Below are 7,473 nucleotides of genomic sequence, written 5' to 3'. Positions count from 1 at the left end.
AGCACTTTTGATCCATTTCTTGGTGTGTTCTCCTCCCCCCAGTGATACAGATGCTCCATTTCTATGTTTTGAGCTTCCTAGCTGGCATGAAATACACACACACACACACACACACACACACAGTACATTCTGCAGCCTTGAATATAAAGCTGCATTCATGCTCCCCTGTGCTGGTGTTGCTGTTAATTACAAGACAGCTCATTATTAATTTACAAGACAACGCAGTACAGGCTGCAGCAGCGAACAAGGATGGCCAAGAAGTTGTGAGAGAGATTATAAACCAAAATAGCAGAGTTTCAAAAACAAAACACAGCAGTAAAGCAATGCTAGCGGAGAGCTTGGGTTGCCAAGAAGCTGGAACCAAGCTAATCCATCAAATCATAGATTTATATATTAAAAAACAATTAAAAACTGATTCCTTTCCGTGTGAATCACGTCCCCCGTGGAGACCCAGATAGAACCGCTGCTCTCCCGCAGGGCGGGGCAAGAAGGAGGCAGCCTGAGCCTCACTGCCCTGCAGGCACTGGCACTGCTGTTCTGACAGAATCACCAGTTACCTCGCACTGCGTAAGCGTCTTCTTAGGGAGAACATTGTGACTTTATTTTTGTAATGTTTTTTAATGAAGCGCATGTGGTCTCCTTTATCAAGCCCACCGAGGAGAAACACAAAGCTGATGCTCCTGTAAAGAGCGCACGTCCAGCTGCGAATCACACGTCCATTCTGAATACCGTGATGCCAGCATTTCACTTCATCCAAGCACCTGCTGTGAAAACATAACCTTGAAAATTTGACTAAACCTTTTTTTTTTTTTTTTTTTGTTTAATACAGTTTAATAAACAGAATTATGAATCCTCCGTTACAGACGCGTGTCTAAAAGGTTTGTCGCCCAGATCAAGCTCTCCTCAGTTGAGGGTCACTGGCGGTACCCGAGCAGAGTCCCCATTCCAAGAGGAACGAGTGAAACAGCTGCTTGGGTTCGTGTTGATCGCTGTCGCCCAATGAAAAGCAGCAATCAGCACAAACTCAAGCAGCTGCTTCTTCACCGTTTCACCGTTCGTGGTAAATTAGGCTGACCCTCACCTGACTGCCAGCACCTGATTTCTGTGAGGAGCGCTCAATCCGAGTAACTGAATAATGTGAGCACACACACATTCACCTGCCTCTCAGTATTCACATTCACGACTCTGTCTCAGTTCCTAATGGTCTGCATATAAAAGGGCAGCTCTAAATCGAAACGTCAGAGATCTCACAAGGTCGCCTCTCTCCTGGATGGACTGGCTGTAAATGATATGCTGATCCGAGCGAGGAGGACGTGTGAATCTGTAATTAAATCTTTACACCTCTCCCTGCCGTCGCGTGATCCGCTAATGTATGCGACTCCCATGGGCAGCGATCCACCCCTTTCATCATCCCAGCATTACATTCACCCAGACAAGACTGCTTCAAAACGAGATACCTGATCCCTCTCACAGCAGGGACGCAGCAAACCTCCCATGGCAAGCGTTCACAAACAGTTCCTGTGCTCACCTTTACTTCCTTTCACTCTCTTTCTGTCTACACTACAGTCCTGTTTCACAGACCCAGACTGGAACCCAATTAAAAGGTTTCCAATTAAACCAATTTGAAACCTTGCCTTCGGCCAGGCAGCCCAAGATCAGTGCCAACAAGGGTCCAGGAAACCAGCTGTAAAATAAAATGAGTAGGATTTAAAAAAAACAAAAACCCAACAAAGCAAGTACTAAAGACAGCCCTGTGTGTCTCCGATGTATAAAATGAGGAGATGCGGCAGCGTGGTTTTCCTGACTGTTTCGCTCACACTACTAAAGGCTGCAGCTTGGCTCTCTTCCTCCCTGGCAGGCAGTCCTGTTTGGTCTCCGCCAGCTCTGGGCTGGTGGTGGGACAGTCTCCTCTAGCCTCCTCCTGCTCCACTGTCTTTTCTCTGCTGTCCTGGCGACTCCGACTTGATTTCCCGTTTCATCTCCCGGACGACCTCGGAATTGTCCCGCACCACAGGCCCCTCCCACTCCGGAATCCCCAGCCCGAGGTGCTTCATCAGCTTGGTCATGACATCATCGACGTAGCCGTAGATACGCAGGTCAGAGTGCTTGTCCTGAGTGCAGCGAGAGAGAGAGAGAGAGAGATGTAACATGTGTAATAAAAATCTGAAAAGTACAGTCGAAGTGCGTGTGCTCATGAACTACCCTGTTTGATGGCAGCAGTGCTGGTGTCACAGTGTTTGTGTGTACTTGCAAATTTGTTATCAGTTGCAGTGTGTGTGCAGTGTGTGTGTGTGTGTGTGTGTGTGTGTGTGTGTGTGTGTGTGTGTGTGTGTGTGTGTGTGCATGGTTGCGGTGTGTGTGAATGCGCTCACATGCTTGGTGGGCTGCAGGTTGACGATGGCGAGTTGGCCCCCGTTGTGCTTGGTCAGCAGAGGCAGGTTTCCACTCGGCTTGATCTGCAGGGAGGTCCCCAGAGTGACGGTCAGGTCTGCATTCCTGCAGCAAACACATAGAGACACAGAAACACACACACTGCTGAAAATGAGAGACACCCCCGGGTGCAACACCCCATCCACACACTGCGGTGGGGCACTGCAGAGCTACCCACACCCTGCGGGCACAAGCAGCCCCGTCCCCTCCTGCACACACACCAGGGGCATCTGAGGAGGGGCAGCTGCAGCGTGGAGACAGAACAGTAAACACAGCAGAAACAGAGAGAGAGAGAGAGCAGGGGCCCAGGATAGACAGGATCATTCTCAGAGAGCTCCTGCAAATTATACATCTATCCATCCATCTATCCATCTCAAAGCGTTACCAAAACCCATTCACAACAACACAAGGAATGCCAAGGAGGCGTCTGTCTATCTATCCATCTATAGCTATATTACACACACACAAAGTTATGATTTAGTATTCTTTACAACAACACAATAAAACCATGACTATATAGACTTGGTCCTGTTTGATTTCTAGGGCATTCAGTATTAAGGTGACTGGATTTTATTTGTTAAGAATCTAAACCTGGCTCAGATTAAAAGCTGTCAGTTTTTTGATTGCCTCCTTTTAAACCCTGCCCAGGAAAGCGGATTAGCCTGGCGACAGGATCTCACAGACACTCGACAGACAGACACTTTTATAATGAGTGTTCCCATCTCCTGGAGCGATGCTGTTCCCACGACCAGGGTGTGATCTGTCAAATTTCCAGTTGAGAGAATAAAGTTACGTATTTATACCAAATCAACAGCTACAAAATCTTTAGGAATCAGGTATTTGCCAAATCTGCCGTCAGGCAGGATAAATGTAGTTATTATTGATAGAGTATGAAAAGGCAATAACGAAAACTCCCTACACTCACAGCAACTACAACAACATTAAAAACACACTCCTGACAACTACAGAGAGTGGAAACATAAATAGAACATAACACAACATGTGAATTTGAATAGCTTAATGTGCTGTGAATATTTCATATACACTGTATATACATACATATTAGTGCTGGGACGAACACATTTTTCACGTTCTAATATTCGTTCATAATTTAAATAATTGTTCGTTTTCAAAAAGTAACAAAAGCCATTCTATTGCTCTGAAATTGATCTATTCCCGGTTTCACTAGGAGTTTAATAAGACACACCTGTGCTTGTTACCTATTCACACTGTAGCTAACCAAGCTGGTGGTGAAACCTGGACTGGATAACACTGCTGTGCAATAGGAGTCTCGTTTTCATCTCTGAAGACAACAATCATCCCAACACACCAGAGACAGCCGTGCAGTTCAGGATGCAGTGGCTTCTGTATATAGAGACTCACCTGCAAGCCTCGTCTGCTCTGTTCAGATCCCTGTCTGGTAGAGAGTCCTCCCAGTCCAGGATGGTGTCTCTCAGTTTGCCTCTGCAGGGGAGCACACAGAGAACAGGGTATCAGAGGGGCTCCCCTACCGGGAACGGACCAGCGAGTCAGCGAGTGAATCCAGGGGTGAATACAAGACTCCCATTGCATAGCAGTTTGATTCATTCTTGGTTTATCTAGGAGTTTAATAAGACACACCTGAGCTTGTTACCTATACACTGTGGATTATCAAGCTCAGGCTAAAACCTGGAATGGGTATAACTGCTCTGCAATAGGAGTCCATGATATGAATGAAAGAACGAAGGAAAATGCTGCAGATGAATATATATTTAGCCCTGGTTGTAACTCAGTTTGGGACTGGTACTGGTTAGGAACTGGGATCCACAGCACAGAGACTGTTAAAGAGACAGTTGCAGAAGCAGGGGGCCCAAGCACTTCTACTCCCCCTTTCTCACATTCACCCACTCCCTCCATCCCCTAATACCTCTCCGCTTTCTAAAGACAGCAGTTCTCAACTTTATTAAAAAACAATACAAACTAATAATAATAATTGGCTTCTCAAGTCCAGCGAGGAGGGATCAATACAAAAGTCACTTTGACATTCAAATCCTTGACTCTTTCCGGCTCGCAGGCAGTGAAACTAGTGAAATAATGAATCAAAAGGATTCGGCAAAGTCGCGTTGCTTTTCTATTCAGCAGACTCTGTGCGACAGCCTTCTATATATTTAAGGCAATAAGTCATTGTTAGTAAAGCAGCGGGCTCCCTGCTTCTGGTATCCAGTGTGAATCTTAAACAAGAGTGCTTGTAACGCTGGGCACAGAGGGACAAACTAAACCACACACTCATCTTGAGTTCTGGCAGCCAAGTTTCAGGAGACGAAATCAGAGCTGCTGCCTCCTGGCCACGCATAGGGACTCCAGGGTCTACTCTCATTGGCCAGGCGAGGTCGTCTCTGCGAGGAGGAGAGTGCTTATCGTTATTACAGGGAGTTACGTGCTGCTGATGAAAGCCTGCAATCACATTTGCAGTTAATGTTTCCAGAAAAGAGAGAAGTATTGATGGGCATCGTGTATATTTTATAAGAATGTTTCAGAGGATTTTCAGGCTACTGAGATTCAGTACAAGCACTTTAAAAAAACAAAAAAAACAAAAGTGACTCCAAATCATCATTGGGATTCCGAAAGGTAATAAAACAGCATTTTAAAAAAAATCTAAAAATGAAGAAGAAACAACTTTGGGGTTGGGGTTTGGGGTTTGGTGGGGGGGTATTACTGGCAGGCTCGCAGCCCCCTGGATTTGGGGACGTCACACAGCCCGCCTGTCGGCTTCAGACCCATCGTCCCGCACGTACTGCCTGAAACAGAGAGAGGGGGACAGACCCCGATATGGACAAATGAAGTGTCTTTCTAGCAGATGGATATTACATTTATTCTTAGTTATATATATATATATATATATATTATATATCATTCATATATGCTCAGTAAATGTGGCTGTATAAGATGCAAGCTGATTTTCACCTACTCAAGGTCAGAGGAGCCAGGGAGTGGAGTAGTTATCTGCTTGCATGGTACCCTATATACATGCACAAAGCAGGGGAACAAGCGAAATTCATTCAGGGAGGTTCAGACACCCTGTCAGGAAGCCTGCCTTAAAGCCTGGACACACACTCGCACTCCTCTGCAACGGGAGTCTTAAATGACTGTGCTGCCTCTTGCATCCCTGCTCACTGAAGTGGAAGACAGAGAGAGACATGAAGAGCAGTTAGCTAGAGGAGACAGGTACTCACTTGCCACATTTGATGCATTCCTCTACAAACATGTTCCCGTGGAGCTTGGAGAGCAGGTGTCTGCAGGAGATAAAAGGGACATCGCTTTAATTAGAGCCGAGCCAACAGGGGGAGGGGGGAGAGAGAGAGAGAGACGGTCCTGTATCCCATAAGATCCCTATCAAAGCTGTTGTCACTTGTACCGGGTTGCAGCCCTCGCTGCAAACAGAATAGAACATGAAAACTGATAAGAGGCAAGAGTTTAAACTCGTCCCCAGTGTTAAATGCTGAAGCGCTGTCGAAAGATACGCGTGGCTGTAATGTTTAGATGGCAGAATGCATGAGATTATTTATTCAAAGTTAAATGCTGTACACCCTCACTATCATCATGAAGAAGTCACAGCACTCTGCTGGACTCTCCACAGCGTGCATTCCCATCATGGCAAAAGTGTGACAGCTGGTTTCACAGATCCCAAATAGCAGTAACCCTGGACTAACTCCAACCTCCCTGGCATCTATCTTTAAACTGGTAACATACTGGTCATGACTTATAAACACGTCGGAAAACCATCGTTGGAATCCAGCCAGTAGTGTGCCAGGGATGGAAATAAGACTCCCACTGTAGAGCAGTTTGATCCATTCCTGGTTTTACTAGTTCATTAAGACACCCCTGCGCACTGTGGCTAATCGAGCTGGTAGTAAAACCTGGACTGGGTGAAAGTGCTCTGCAACAGGAGTCTTATTTGTTCCCATCCCTGATGAGACTGCAGGTGCGCCGCCCTGGTGCTGCCCGGGCTCACCTGGGGAATCCTGAGCGCATGTGCAGTCCGTCCACGTTCTGGCTCACCAGGTACTTGAGAGAGCCGCTCCGCTGCAGAGCCAGCAGGGCCAGGTGAGTGCTGCTGGGCCTCGCCTCCTCGAAGGTGGTGTCGAAGCGTGGGGCCAGACCCTTCTCCTCCATCGTCTACACGCCGTTCGGACCCCTGCAAACACACAACACAAGCGGGCTCGAACCGGGCTGGAACCACGAGAGGGCTGGTCCTCGTAAGAGTGTGCCACGGGTTGAAGCACGTCCCTGGACATTAAAGTCTGCATTAAGCTTCATCTTTAAGTCTCGCCAGTCAGATAGAGGGCGCTCTTCCTTTCCATTCACTGACAGGGATAACGGAGACTCCATTTCGTTTCCCTGCGAGGAGCCTTCAATGCAAGTCGCACGCTGTGTCTAATTAGGCTTGAACAGTAAGTCTGATATTTGAGAGCCACAGCGATCCAGCAGGGGGCATTCCTAACACCACAGTGAGACCAAGTGAGCCGGGTGCACTCAGGGACAGCACAGTGCTGCACATGCTTCTATCTGGGCATCAACATTCATTTCAAGGCGAGTCTATTTTAAAGATGATACTGAGCACGAAAGCAAACAGCACAAAGCACAAAGCATGCACGCGAGGCTGCACAAGAATCCATTACAGAAACCCTCTCAGGTATTTCTCTGCATTTTTGTAATCCGACTAGATCAAATACAGAAAGCGCTCCGCTGCAGGGAAGAGAACATCAAAGAGCCCTGGGCTGCCGGGGAGACGGGCAGGGTGAATCACTTTCACAGGAGGCATTAGCTCAGAGGAGCCGTGCTGCTTTACAGTTGAGATTCGCTTACAACATGCTGGGAGTCGGCGTTCAGCAGACACACCCTCCAGGTGATGTCACAGCAAGGCTCCGATTCTAAAAAGAAGCCACGCATCTGTAATGAACAGCCAGCTAGTGGCTGATCAGTTAATAATCCTGACATCAGCAGGAGACACGTACTTGCCTCCACTAGAGATTGCTCTTTTGTCGAATGCCAAGGCGTTCCTGT

At 47.3% G+C, this 7,473-nt stretch overlaps 1 pseudogene; it reads right to left on the bottom strand.

Moving 5' to 3' along the window:
- Positions 1 to 799: 799 nt before the first annotated feature.
- Positions 800 to 6,597, bottom strand: LOC121301080 (annotated as a pseudogene).
- Positions 6,598 to 7,473: the final 876 nt, after the last annotated feature.

The sequence above is a fragment of the Polyodon spathula genome, chromosome 26 (assembly GCF_017654505.1).
Source record: "Polyodon spathula isolate WHYD16114869_AA chromosome 26, ASM1765450v1, whole genome shotgun sequence".
Classification (NCBI taxonomy): Eukaryota; Metazoa; Chordata; class Actinopteri; order Acipenseriformes; family Polyodontidae; genus Polyodon; species Polyodon spathula.
The sequence above is the reverse complement of the archived record's forward strand: the minus strand, read 5'-3'. Positions and strand labels throughout refer to the sequence as shown.